The sequence below is a fragment of the Pseudophryne corroboree genome, chromosome 6, assembly GCF_028390025.1.
Source record: "Pseudophryne corroboree isolate aPseCor3 chromosome 6, aPseCor3.hap2, whole genome shotgun sequence".
Taxonomy (NCBI): domain Eukaryota; kingdom Metazoa; phylum Chordata; class Amphibia; order Anura; family Myobatrachidae; genus Pseudophryne; species Pseudophryne corroboree.
In genome coordinates, this window is record NC_086449.1 from 699,011,722 (window position 1) to 699,027,224 (window position 15,503).

General features: G+C 44.3%; 1 long non-coding RNA gene across 1 annotated transcript in view; it reads right to left on the reverse strand.

Annotated features, from left to right (window-relative positions):
- LOC134935583 (uncharacterized) overlaps window positions 1–15,503 on the reverse strand; it is a 108,733-nt gene that overhangs the window by 16,694 nt on the left and 76,536 nt on the right. The gene's annotated exons all lie outside the window — the stretch shown is intronic.

Consider the following 15,503-nt stretch of genomic DNA (forward strand, 5'->3'; position numbering starts at 1 on the left):
CTTTTGTGCCACCAGTGGCACCCTGGGATCTTAACGTTGTGTTGGATTTCCTGAAATCCCACTGGTTTGAGCCACTTAAGACCGTGGAACTAAAGTATCTCACGTGGAAAGTGGTCATGCTGTTGGCCTTAGCATCGGCTAGGCGTGTGTCGGAATTGGCGGCTTTGTCATGTAAAAGCCCATATCTGATCTTCCATATGGACAGGGCAGAATTGAGGACTCGTCCCCAATTTCTCCCAAAGGTGGTATCATCGTTTCATTTGAACCAACCTATTGTGGTGCCTGCGGCTACTCGGGACTTGGAGGACTCCAAGTTGCTGGACGTAGTCAGGGCTTTGAAAATATATGTTTCCAGAACGGCTGGAGTCAGGAAGACTGACTCGCTGTTTATCCTGCATGCACCCAACAAGCTGGGTGCTCCTGCTTCAAAGCAAACTATTGCTCGCTGGATCTGTAGCACGATTCAGCTGGCTCATTCTGCGGCTGGATTGCTGCATCCAAAATCAGTAAAAGCCCATTCCACAAGGAAGGTGGGCTCTTCTTGGGCGGCTGCCCGATGGGTCTCGGCTTTACAGCTTTGCCGAGCGGCTACTTGGTCGGGTTCAAACACCTTTGCAAAGTTCTACAAGTTTGATACCCTGGCTGAGGAGGACCTTGTGTTTGCTCATTCGGTGCTGCAGAGTCATCCGCACTCTCCCACCCGTTTGGGAGCTTTGGTATAATCCCCATGGTCCTTACGGAGTTCCCAGCATCCACTAGGACGTCAGAGAAAATAAGAATTTACTCACCGGTAATTCTATTTCTCGTAGTCCGTAGTGGATGCTGGGCGCCCGTCCCAAGTGCGGACTTTCTGCAATAGGTGTATATAGTTATTGCTTAAATAAGGGTTATTGTTATGAGCCATCCATTGAGTGAGGCTCAGTTGTTGTCCATACTGTTAACTGGGTAAGGTTATCACAAGTTGTACGGTGTGATTGGTGTGGCTGGTATGAGTCTTACCCTGGATTCCAAAAATCCTTTCCTTGTAATGTCAGCTCTTCCGGGCACAGTTTCCCTAACTGAGGTCTGGAGGAGGGGCATAGAGGGAGGAGCCAGTGCACACCAGATAGTACCTAATCTTTTCTTTAGAGTGCCCAGTCTCCTGCGGAGCCCGTCTATTCCCATGGTCCTTACGGAGTTCCCAGCATCCACTACGGACTGCGAGAAATAGAATTACCGGTGAGTAAATTCTTATTATTACTATGGTTTCTTTCGCTATTTGTCTGAATACGGTTAAAACTTTTATAAAGTAATGCAGTAATATGTTTCTCCTACATACTTAAACAGTATCTGTAGTTGAATATGTGCTCAAATTGCTTATTATACTAATGTATAACCTGTGATTGACTGCTAGTGTGATTGCTGACTTTGCTATAAATTATGTCAGTTTTCTCTGATAACTCCGATCCTCAATGCTGGTGCTAAGCAGGGTAGGGTCGGATTGTATGTCACTTTAACACATTTTAAAGTGATTACAGTCACAAATTGTGTATTACAATTTTAAAGTGTCTGATTATTTATCATGTCTAAGAGTGGCAAAGGTGAGGAAAATACACTCACAGCAACACCAACACTCATATCATGTTTGTCATGTAAAGCTGGGTTAACCTCTCAGGATCTGGTTCAGGATGGGTTGTGTGCAAACTGTTTTAGCTTTCACCAAGGGCCCGGCAGCTGTGGCCACGGTCCGGAGCCCTGTACAGTGGCAGCAAAGGACAGCCGGCGGCGCAAGCTTGGCTCAGGGATGGAGTGGGGGGAGCGGCGATGCTCCGCTGTTCTGTCCAGCGGCAGCAGGAGACAGCCGTTGGTGCCAGTAGGACTCAGGCACGAAGTTGGGGGATGACTGTTCTCAGATATCGGCTGCGCCAGACCTCCCTGTCCCTTGCAGACACAGCGGGACTCAGGGACGGCAGCGGGACAGGGTGAAGGTGTGTGCTGCCAGATGGTGGCAACGACAGCGGTCCCACTCCCTTGCAGAAGCGGGACACAAGCGGTGGCGGCAGGACTTAAAGTAGTGACTGACTGGCGTAAACGGCTGTACGGGGAGTGTGATGCCAGATGGTGCGCCTTCAGTGCATTTGCGCTGTGGGCAAGGCATCATCGGCACACACCTAGTTACGGCCCTGAGTATTTACCCTGCATGAAAAATAAATATGTGTATTTGCTCTTCTTGCAGTGCAACATGGTTTGTTCCAGATGCAAAACTACTTTCTCAGCTGGTCTGTGCTTAGGGGGTAATTCAGACTTGATCGCTAGGCAGCGATTTTTGCACTGCTATGATCAGATAGTCGCCGCCTACGGGGGGGGGTATTTTAGCTGTGCAAATGTGCAAACACAGACTGATTTTGTGCAGTCTCTGTACAGCCCAGGACTTTCTCAGCCGCTGCGATCACATCAGCCTGTTCGGAACCGGATTTGACGTCAGACACCCTCCCTTCAAACGCTTGGACACGCCTGGGTTTTTCCAGACACTCCCTGAAAACAGTCAGTTGCCACCCACAAACGCCCTCTTCCTGTCAATCTCCTTGAGATCGCCGATGCGTTTGGAATTTTCACACCATCCCCTTGTTGACTAGCGATCCCCATTGCTGCAGTCCATCGCATCTGCAGATTGCGGTGCATACACATGCGCAGTTCAGATCTGATCGCAGGCTGTGAGAAAAAGAAGCCTAGCGTTCAGGTCTGAATCGGCCCCAGAGTCCTGACTCTGTTGTCAGTTTGGAACTTGGATTTAAAAACTGAACATGGATTGCATGTAAACAGGTGCAAATTACATGATTTAAGCTGTTTTATAGATTTTCTTATCACTGTGTATCCATTTGTATTGATTTTAAATGAATCCAAAACCGAACCAAAAACCGAACTTGAACCAAAACACTTGAGGGTGGTTGCACCAAAACACGATGATGAATTAGAAACAGTCCTCAACCACTACACAAGTGTCCGTGCACATCTCTACTTATGAACAGGCTTGGTCTAATGCCCATCATCTCTGTGCACTGTAAGTGCCGAAGCAGGGCTCTGTGCCTCCCTGTACCTGCACCACACCGAACATATGATGTTGTGCGACAGGGCCGGGCTGTTGGGTCCTGGCACACTCCAGACTCCATGCAATCCAAATGCAGGTGCGGTCGAGTTACAGTGCTGACCCGAGGGTCCTGCAGCCTTAACACCCCTAGTTACGCCCATGCACACTACCACCTACACTATGGGGTTATTCAGAGACAGACGCAGAGCTTGCTTCCCCCAGCAAGATCTGCGTCCATCTACTCACATGCTGGGGGCCGCTCAGCACAGGGCAAGGCCGACCAGCATGTGAGTGGTGCCGCCCTGCGATGCGTTTGCAATTCAATTGCGAAAACATCGATTAGATGTTGAGCCCTGGCTGCACTGGCAGGCAGTCTGGTGACATTTTGTTCCTAGGAGTGGCTGCATGTAATGTAAAAAAACTGTCCCAAAACACCCGTTTCTCCCACCACGCCCGCAAAAAGCTGTGTCAATTCCCCCCTCTTGACGGCCGCCACAGTCAATCAACTTGTGGACGCATCTTTCCAGGATGCAGCTGCAAGGTGAAGGATTGAGCATGCGAACTGTGACCGAGCACATGCTCAGACTCTCTGAATGCAGCCGCTGCATACAGACTCGCAGCTGCGTGCGGGTCTGAATAGACCACTATATTTGATGTAAAAGATACAACTCATAACAGCAGAGCCGGCCCTAACCAATATGATGCCCTAGGCAAGATTTTGGCTGGTGCCCCCTAGCACCACCCCTGGTTCCGCCTCTGACCTTGCACTTCTTTACCAGAACCATCACCCCTCAGCCATAACAGTCCTTATTTTGGTGTTTGTACCCCCTATATTTTAAATAGGAACAGTTCGCACATTTGGCACACAGCCCAAAAAGGGGTGTGTTTTTGCTGGCAAGGGGCATGGCCACACAATAGTAACCCCAATTCCAAATACGCCACACAGTACTGCACTTTATTCACATTTGATCATGCGATAGTTTCCATAATTAATATTACATCCCACAGTAGTATCACTTTACCTTATAAACGTTACTCCTCACAGTAGAGCCCCTTATTCACATTACATCACACTGAATTGCTCCTTATTCACATTACACTACACCCTATTGCTCTTTATTCACATTAGACGACACAGTAGTACCCTTTCTATACGCAACACCACATAGAAGAGCACCTTAAACACATAATTCCACACAGTAATGCCCCTAACACATATGAGACACATTATTAATGTCCTTCTAAACATAATGTGCTTACACATTATGACAACCTTTATTAATGCCCTTTTACACAGAATGTCCCTTACACATATGCCGCACATTATTAATGCCCTAATACACATAATGACACACACAGTGCCCCCTACACATTTGCTGCACATTGTTAGTGCCCCTATACACATAATGACAAATACAGTAGTACCCTGTTACACATACTGTATGCCACACATTATTAATGCCCTTATACACATAATGACACATAGTGCCCCTTATACATCTGTTGCACATTAATGCATTTTTACATGACACACATAATGCTCCTTACACATATTCCGAACACTACTGCACAACCAACCCACTCACATGCACACAGCACTCACACTACCGCTAACACTGTGACCTCTGCCTCTGCTTGGATACAGATGTGTCCTCATAAATCTTGCCTCAGTGCTAACGTCGGGCACATTTTTTAATGAAAATGCATCTTATTTGCATTGTTATGTGGCTAGGATGCACAAGCAGCTTCTGCTGATTAAAATGATATACAGCATGCCTTTATACTGTGTGAGACTGTGGCTGTATCTGCATATGAAATGTTACACACAGAATATAGGCATGCTGCATATCATTTTAATCAGCAGAAGCTGCTGATGCCCCTGGGCATATCAAATGCCCTAGGCAATTGCCTAGTTTGCCTATAGCTATGGCCGGCTCTGCATAACAGTCATAGAAACATAGGAACATAGAATTTGACGGCAGATAAGAACCACTTGGTCCATCTAGTCTGCCCCCTTTTTTTACCATATTTTTTTCACAACCCTTATTTGATCCTTACTTCTTTGTAAAGATATCCTTATGTCAGTGGTTTCCAAACTTTTTTGAATCACGGCGCCCTAGAATATCAGAATTTCTCTCACGGCACCCCTAGGCCAAACATTTCTTATTGAGAAATTTAGAAAGAAATCTTACATTACGTAGATTGCATTTATATGTCATCCTTAGGGTCAGTTGTGTGGTGAGGGACAAGATTTGCTTCTGTTTGGCCACATATTTTATGACTGGCAGCCACCAGCACTGGTTTTGCCTATTACATTGACCATGAATAATTTGAATTGGTCCTGGACCACCAACCCAGGGCACCCCTGCAAGTGTCCCGAGGCACCCCAGGGAGCCACGGCACACAGTTTGGGAACCTCTGCCTTATGTCTATCCCATGCATGTTTAAATTGCTCTACTGTCTTAGCCTCTGCCACCTCTGATGGGAGGCTATTCCACTTGTCCACTACCCTTTCTGTGATGTCATTTTTTCTTAAATTTCCCCTGAACCTGCTTCCCTCCAGTTTCAGTGCATGTCCTCGTGTCCTATTGCTTCTCTTCATTTGGAGAATGTTTCCCTCCTGGACCTTGTTTAAAACCGTTGATATATTTGAAAGTTTCTATCATGTCCCCACTTTCCCTTCTCTGCTCCAAACTATACATATTGAGATATCTTAGTCTTTCTGGGTAAGTTTTGTGATGTAGGTCATGCACCATTTTAGTTGCCCTTCTTTGTACAGTTTCTAATGTATTAATGTCCTTTTGAAGATATGGCCTCCAAAATGGAACACAGTATTCTAGATGAGGCCGTACCAATTATTACTTCTTTCTTTCTGCTTCTGATTCCTCTCCCAATGCAGCCAAGCATCTGACTTGCCTTCCTCATTGCTTTGTTGCTTTGTTACATTGCTTACCTGCCTTTAAGTCACCTGAAATAGTGACTCCTAGATCCCTTTCCTCCTCAGTAGTTTCCAGTATAGTGCCATTAATACTATATTTAGCCTTTGGATTTTTGAGACCCAAGTGCATGATTTTGCATTTTTTGGCATTAAACTGTAATAGCCACACTCTTGACCATTCCTCTACCTAGATCCTCAATCATTTGTTTTACCCCTCCTGGTGTGTCTACTCTGTTGCATACCTTTGTATCATCTGCAAAGAGGCAAACTTTCCCTTTAATGCCATTTGTTTGCAATGTCACCAATAAAGGTATTAAAAAGCACTGGTCCAAATACAGATCCCTGGGGTACTCCACTGGTAACATTTCCCTCCTGTGAATGCACTCCATTTACCACAACTTTCTGTTTTCTATCCTGCAACCAAGATCTTATTCATTCAATAATCCTAATATCCAATCCCAAACTTTCAAGTTTATTTTGCAGTCTGCGATGTAGTACAGTGTCAAAAGCCGCTCTAAAGTCTGGATAAACCGCTTAGTGCTAGGTGAGTAGTGGGCTAACTTATAAAACATTTTGTTTGATCAGAGGGATGAATCCCTCCTGCGTTCCATTGATTTATTGGAATGCACAGGGGGAGTGCCCTGCACTTCGAGGGAACACACAGCATCATGGGATTTTGTCCTATTAATGCCCCGTAAAGCTTGTAATCACAGCTTTCAAGCTTTTACTTGGGTCATATAGATTACCCAGGTAGCGCAGATAAATACTATCTAGTCTTTAAAACTAATTAGAATGGTAAAAGCTATATTGGAATTTTTAACACACTAACTAAAGAGGATGTGATGTCACAGCTAGGGAGGTATAAATACCTCTAGACTGGATCCCAGTCATTCTCTTCTGACTGGTGACTGATGCACACATACTCCTGTGAGATTGTAAGTAATACTCATTCAATGGGTTAGTCCATGTCCTCTGCTATTAATGTTAATAGATATAATGTAATAAAATGTAATAGATATTGGATTTACCATAATGTTTATAAATCAGGTTCACTCTAATGTTGGATTACATTTCAGTATTGAATATATCCTTGAGAATGCCAATATATATTTCTGAATTTTATAGTGCTACAACTGTGTTTTTAATTCTGTCTGTAGGTGATAGAATTCTGTATAGAGTCTGTTTAAGGTTCTACACTGCTGTAGAAGGAGAAGCCCACCCGTCATTGGTACGAGATATTGGTCTCAGTATTTATATGGATATCATTTGACCTTTTTGGGACATATTATGACGTCACTTTTTAGCATCCGGTGGAAAAATAATTTCTGTCGCAGAATCGAAAGAAATCTGTGAGTTTACTATTGGTATGTACGTCATATATTTACTCGTATTGATCTAGAGTTTAGCTTCGGCTGACTCTAATTTGCATAAACTTATTGTAGGTTTTGAATACCTCTAGTAAGATTCTTTGAAGGAATAACATCTTCACAAATCCCCAGCATGAGCATTCGTGTTCATATCTGGTATGTAATCTCAACATTGTTACATTTTCTTCTACACTCACCTCTCCAAATCTCCATCTCCAAACTATAAACTACTTTTTTCACCCCCTGAAGAAGTCATTGAGACGAAACGCGTAGGGATCACCAATCTGCATTGATCATGTACGTGTATATGAGAATTATACCCTGAGCTCACACCTATTAAGGTGAGGGTGTACAGCTTTCCAACTCCTCAATACTGGCATGAACATGTTAAAATTGGTGTTGTATATATATATTTTATATGTACAATGTGTTTTATTACTTTTATACATTGTGAATAAATGATATTCTTTATATCTAAAATTGGAATACTAACGGCTGTCTATTTTTTGGGTGATATTTCTTTGGTGAGACAGTTCTTTTCAGGATACTCTGTACCGATCCCTCTATAAGGAAAGTCCGCACTCTACTGAATGAGTCTATTGGCCCGGTTGGTGTGAACCACCCAGAATTGTTTTTATGCTGAATCTACAGTATTGTATACACTAGCGCACCATGATATTTTTTTTGCATATATTTGTTAATTAGAACCCTCACTAACAGAGGTTCTATCCTTTGTGCTGCTCCTTTATAGCGCAATATAAGAGTTTTCTCAGAGTTTACAAAGTTTCGGTACATGGCGATTAGCTCCACCCCTGAAACTTCCACGAAGTTCCACTCCCATGCTCTCATTAGCCCACAGATTATTGAATTGTAAAGCAGGGTTGACCATCGGTGGGTGAAATTAACAATGGTTCCCTTACAGATGGTTTCACACCATTGAGGTTACCCATCAATCAGGGGCTTGCAGTGAGGTAAATGGCTGGGGAGGCATTGGCTAATATCAGCCGAGACAGATTTACACACAATATATGAGCCAAAGTCTTCATGTGGGAATTATACAAAGGTGCAACAGTATATACTGCTGGAAATTTGGTTAGTTTTGATCAGAGATGTGTGGACAAGGCAGGCCAGGAGAAAACTTATTTAAAATGCATGTAGCCATAGGGATCATTGGCCCTCATTCAGAGTTGATCGCTCGCTGCCGTTTTTCGAAGCGCAGCAATCAGGTGAAAAAATGGCATTTATGCACATGCGCATGGTACGCAGCGCGCATGCACGAAGTACTTTCACACAAAAGTTTGCAGTTTTACAGAAGCTCGAGCGATGTTTTTCAGTCGCTCGAGTGTTCGTAGTATGATTGACAGGAAGTGGGTATTTCTGGGCGGCAACACAGCGTTTTCAGGGAGTGTGCTAAAAAATGCAGGCGTGCCAGGTAAAAACGCAGGAGTGGCTGGAGAAACGGGGGAGTGGCTGGCCGAATGCAGGGCGTGCTTGTGACGTCAAACCAGACTGCAGGCATCCCAAGATAGGAGTAGGTCTGGAGCTACTCAGAAACGGCATGACATTTTTTAGTAGCAATTCTGCTAATCTTTCGTTCGCACTTCTGCTAAGCTAAGATACACTCCCAGAGGGCGGTGGCCTAGCGTGTGCAATGCTGCTAAAAGCAGCTAGCGAGCGATCAACTCGGAATGAGGGCCATTGTGCCTTACAACCAATGCAGGGAAATGGCACTGATGGTCCCATTTGAATGTATGTAGCTCTGGTTTCCTTTTATTTCCCTCAAGAATGTAACAGCTATATAATTGGGGTAAGATGCAATCAGGGAGATTGCTGGTCTATTCAGGGAGTCAGGGAGATTGTCACTATTTCAGGTAGTCTCTTGCAGAATAAGGGAGGGTAGGCAACTATGGGTTAGGCTGCAGTAAGGGAGGGTTAGTGGGGTGGGGTAGAATACTTACCTCACCCCTGTCGGGATTGTGACAATCTGTACTGTGACCGCCGGGATCGCATACAATCTGTACTGTCTGCCGGGATCGCATACAATCTGTACTGTCTGCCGGGATCGCATACAATCTGTACTGTCTGCCGGGATCGCATACCAATACCCAAACAAGTACAGTATCAAGCTGCAAAAGGATTTCAACCAATTGAAAACCTTGGTAGGAAAATCAGATTCTACTGGGGAAATCTCAGATAGAAAAGGTATTAGTAATACAACTGTACCAGAATGTTTACAGCTGTAATGCCGATCTGGTTAACCTGCTAACATACTAAGTAGCATGTCAACCTTGTCGACATGCTGGTGCCTGCATTCCGGGCCCAACATAGTCACTGTTGATCCCACGTATAGAAAGGGGACAATGTTGTCAGGCCCCAGCTCCAAGGCACTTACCTCTCCACTTACCTCTCCCCTGTTCCATAAGCCTCTTCTGGGGATCACAGGGTGCCCACTGTCTTCCTGCTGTCTGACCTGTTCTGCAGCACTACTGCTTCCAGCAATACCAGTTCCAGCCTGATTGGTTGAGTCACCAACTCTGACGTGTTCTGCGGCACCAGTGTTCCCAACAATACCAGTTCCAGCCTGGATGAATCAGTTATGATCTCTGACCTGCTCAGCAGTACAACTGTTCCCAGCAATACCAGTTCAAGCTTGGTCTGTACAGTTATCAGTTCTAATATGTCCTGCAGCACTACTGAATTTCCAGTTCCAGCCTAATTAGCTCAGTCATCAGTTCCTGTCAGTCTTATAGAACTACTGATTCAAGCAATTATGGTTGCAGCTCAACTGTCTTCCATACTGGTTCCAGCCTAGTTACTAATGATACCATTTCTAGCCTGGCAAACCAGCTTAGCTGGTCCCAGCCTGGTAACCAGCATAGCTGGATCACAGACTGGCACTCAGCTTAGCTAGTCCCAGCCCGACACCCAGTTTAGCCAGTCCAAGCCCGGTACCCAGCTTAGCCAGTCCCAGCCCGGCATCGAGCTTAGCCGATCCCAGCCCAGCACCCAACTTAGCTAGTCCCAGCCCAGTGCCCAGCTTACCTGGTCCCAGCTCAGCACCCAACTTAGCCTGTCCCAGCCCAGCATCCATGTTAGCCAGTCCCAGCTCAGCACCCATTTTAGCCAGTCCCAGCCCATCATCCAGCATAATCAGTCCAAGTCCATCTTCCAGCTCAACTGGTCCCAGCCAGATAATCAGAGAACCCAATTCTAGTCCAGCATTCAGTTTTACTAGTCACAGTCTGGTTCCCAGCTCTTAAAATCTAATTTCTCCAGTTTGGTGACCCTCTCATGTGTAGGAATTTCATAAGACCATTTAGTTTCTTACACTCAGCCTACTCTTACCCAGAGTATTAGTCCGGGAACACAAATCCCTGTGATTCTGACAACTTTATGGGGTTACAGTGGTAACAGCAGTATCTTGTGGCCACCAATATTGCACATGCTCCCTCACACACCATAGAGGTGCACAGAAACATATGCCCTACTGTAATTTTGTACATGTATGTAGGTGCACATCATTACTGCTCATCATAATGAATTCCCTTCTACAGTATAAGTCAGACCACATCTTAAACATGAGGTACAGTTTTTGACACCTGTCTTTAAGATGGGTAGAAGGTTCAGAGATTTTATTCAGTTTTATTAACGAAAGTAATAGAAAGGTTACAGTATACAGAACAAATAGACAATCAACTTGGTTGGAGGGTTGTGGCTCATTAAATCGACCTGAAAAAGTGTCTAGATCGAACCCAAAAGGTCAACATGCCCACGGTCGACATGGTAAAAGGTTGACGCGGAAAAGGTCGACACAGGAAAAGGTCAAAATGTATTTTTTTGGGAGTATTCTTTTTCGCCGTAAAATAACCAGGAACCCCAATTGGTACACCCGCGTCCCCTTGCATGGCTTGTCCTGTATAAACCTTTTGACAATGTCGACCTTTTGTCTATGTCAACCTAATGCATGCCGACCAATAGTGGTTGACCTATTGACTGTCAACCTTAGTACTGTTGACCTATCATCCAGATCCCAGGGTGGAGTAGATGACAAGAGATTGCATTTACATTTCATATAATTAGAATGAGTAATTAGTGTGCTTTGATCCAGGGAATTAGTATTCCTATTTTAATTTGTTACTGTTTCTTTTAAACATTTTCTCAGTATATAAAATACAGTGATAAATCACAAACAGAACCTAATGCCATGAAACACTTTGCTATGATAGAGGGGTTACATAATAGCTCTCACAGAGAAAAGGCAGCCATGAATGAAAAGACACTAGCTAAGAATAAGAGACGCTCCAATGTCTGAAGAAGATGAGAGAAGAGGGAGGTATTTTGACAAGGATAATGTGACACTGTCTCAGTTATTAAAGGTGGAAATAAGATTTGCAGTTATGGGAAGGGGAGAGGAGACAAATAGGTATGACGTACTGAGAGATCTGTGATGCAAGGATAGGAGGGGGCAGCGCATGTACAGATACCTGAACATATCAGAAAATTATATGGTAGATCAAGTAGGTCTAAGATGTGGAACTCAATGTAATTGTCAATGTGGACATTATATCAAACACTAAAGTTGGGGAGACTTTGGGTAACAGTGATCACTTTATGATCACATTCAACATCAGTTTCAGGAAACAAAGCTACAGGGGTTCCACCAAAACTTTTAACTTTAGGAAGGCTAATTTCAGTATGCTTAGATGTGCACTTAACGACATAGAGTGGGAGGTTCTGTTTAATAACAAGAACACTTCGGAAATGTGGGATGTTTTAAAAGGGTTGCTGGATAGCAATATTCATAACTTTATTCCCATGGGCAGTAAACGTAGGAGTATTAAACTCAAACCGATGTGGCTTAACAAGAAGGTTAAGGCAGAAATGGATTAAAAAAAAAAGCGGGCTTTCAAAGCATTTAAATCTAATGAAAAGGAGGAGTCTTTCAAGTATTACAAGGAGTGTAATAAGAAACACAAAAAAGCAATAAGAGCAGCTAAAATGGAAAATGAAAAGCAAATCGCTATGGAGAGTAAAACCAATCCTAAAAAGATTTTTAAATACATAAACAGTAAAAGGTTAAAAAAGGAGACTATAGGTCCATTAAAAGATGAATTAGGAGAATTGATAAATGATGACGAAATAAAAGCAGAAATACTGAACATATTCTTTTCATCAGTATTCACCAGTGAAGTACTGATGGTGGGAGTAGAGCATAACAATTGTGACAGTAATGATTCATGGTTAGATACTTGTTTAAGCAAAGAAGTAGTCCGGGAGAGACTAAGCAAAATTAAGATTAATAAATCACCTGGTCCTGATGGACTTCACCCGAGGGTTCTTATGGAGCTTAGTTCACAACTAGCACGACCCCTATACTTGATTTTTAATAGTTCAATTAGATCAGGCATGGTACCGAAGGATTGGCATATAGCTGAGGTAGTGCCATTATTTAAAAAGGGATCCAAAAATCTTCCGGGAAACTACAGACCAGTTAGTTTAACATCTATAGTGGGGAAAATATTGGAAGGAATTCTAAGGGACGTCATACAGGAGTATCTAAAGTCCGCTAGGATTATTAGCAAGAACCAGCATGGGTTTGTGAGGGACAGGTCATATCAGACTAAATTAGCTTCTACGAGGAAGTGAGCAATAATCTTGATCAAGGAAAAGCAGTGGATGTGGTCTTCCTAGATTTTGCAAAAGCCTTCGATACAGTTCCTCACAGGAGACTGATGATCAAATTAAAGGAGACTGGCCTAGGAAAAACTATTTGCACATGGATAAGCAGCTGGTTGGATAGCAGGGTACAGTGAGTAGTGGTCAACGGGAAGTCCTCAACCTGGTCCCCAGTAGTCAGCGGAATACCACAAGGGTCCGTATTCGGACCACTACTGTTCAACATATTTATCAATGACCTAGAAATAGGCCTGGAAAGCACAGTGTCAATCTTTGCAGATGATACTAAACTGTGTAAGGTAATTAATTCATAATTGGATGTGGAGTCCTTGCAGAATGATCTATCTAAACTTGAACTCTGGGCGTCTAAATGGAAAATGAGCTTCAATACAGACAAATGCAAGGTTATGCATTTTGGGACTAAAAACATACTGGCATCCTACATATTAAATTGATAAAAGGCTTAAAAACCGTACACAATGTCAAAACGCAGTAAAGAAGGCAAGTAAGGTGCTAGCGTGCATAAAAAGGGGAATTGAGACAAGGGACTCTGATGTAATCATGCCGCTGTATAAGGCATTGGTACGTCCGCACCTGGAATATTGTGTTCAGTTTTGGGCACCATTGTATAAAAAAGACATCAGTGAACTCAAAAGTGTTCAAAGGCGAGCTACTAAATTGATTAGAGGCCTAGAAGGACTGGACTATAAGGAAAGACTTACTAGGCTGAATATGTATACACTAGAGATGAGCGCCGGAAATTTTTCGGGTTTTGTGTTTTGGTTTTGGGTTCGGTTCCGCGGCCGTGTTTTGGGTTCGACCGCGTTTTGGCAAAACCTCACCGAATTTTTTTTGTCGGATTCGGGTGTGTTTTGGATTCGGGTGTTTTTTTCAAAAAACACTAAAAAAACAGCTTAAATCATAGAATTTGGGGGTCATTTTGATCCCAAAGTATTATTAACCTCAAAAACCATAATTTACACTCATTTTCAGTCTATTCTGAATACCTCACACCTCACAATATTATTTTTAGTCCTAAAATTTGCACCTAGGTCGCTGGATGACTAAGCTAAGCGACCCTAGTGGCCGACACAAACACCGGGCCCATCTAGGAGTGTCACTGCAGTGTCACGCAGGATGTCCCTTCCAAAAAACCCTCCCCAAACAGCACATGACGCAAAGAAAAAAAGAGGCGCAATGAGGTAGCTGTGTGAGTAAGATAAGCGACCCTAGTGGCCGACACAAACACCGGGCCCATCTAGGAGTGTCACTGCAGTGTCACGCAGGAAGTCCCTTCCAAAAAACCCTCCCCAAACAGCACATGACGCAAAGAAAAAAAGAGGCGCAATGAGGTAGCTGTGTGAGTAAGATAAGCGACCCTAGTGGCCGACACAAACACCGGGCCCATCTAGGAGTGTCACTGCAGTGTCACGCAGGATGTCCCTTCCAAAAAACCCTCCCCAAACAGCACATGACGCAAAGAAAAAAAAAAGGCGCAATGAGGTAGCTGTGTGAGTAGGATAAGCGACCCTAGTGGCCGACACAAACACCGGGCCCATCTAGGAGTGTCACTGCAGTGTCACGCAGGATGTCCCTTCCAAAAAACCCTCCCCAAACAGCACATGATGCAAAGAAAAAAAGAGGCGCAATGAGGTAGCTGTGTGAGTAAGATAAGCGACCTTAGTGGCCGACACAAACACCGGGCCCATCTAGGAGTGTCACTGCAGTGTCACGCAGGATGTCCCTTCCAAAAAACCCTCCCCAAACAGCACATGACGCAAAGAAAAAAAGAGGCGCAATGAGGTAGCTGTGTGAGTAAGATAAGCGACCCTAGTGGCCGACACAAACACCGGGCCCATCTAGGAGTGTCACTGCAGTGTCACGCAGGATGTCCCTTCCAAAAAACCCTCCCCAAACAGCACATGACGCAAAGAAAAAAAGAGGCGCAATGAGGTAGCTGTGTGAGTAAGATAAGCGACCCTAGTGGCCGACACAAACACCGGGCCCATCTAGGAGTGTCACTGCAGTGTCACGCAGGATGTCCCTTCCAAAAAACCCTCCCCAAACAGCACATGACGCAAAGAAAAAAAGAGGCGCAATGAGGTAGCTGTGTGAGTAAGATAAGCGACCCTAGTGGCCGACACAAACACCGGGCCCATCTAGGAGTGTCACTGCAGTGTCACGCAGGATGTCCCTTCCAAAAAACCCTCCCCAAACAGCACATGACGCAAAGAAAAAAAGAGGCGCAATGAGGTAGCTGTGTGAGTAAGATAAGCGACCCTAGTGGCCGACACAAACACCGGGCCCATCTAGGAGTGTCACTGCAGTGTCACGCAGGATGTCCCTTCCAAAAAACCCTCCCCAAACAGCACATGACGCAAAGAAAAAAAGAGGCGCAATGAGGTAGCTGTGTGAGTAAGATAAGCGACCCTAGTGGCCGACACAAACACCGGGC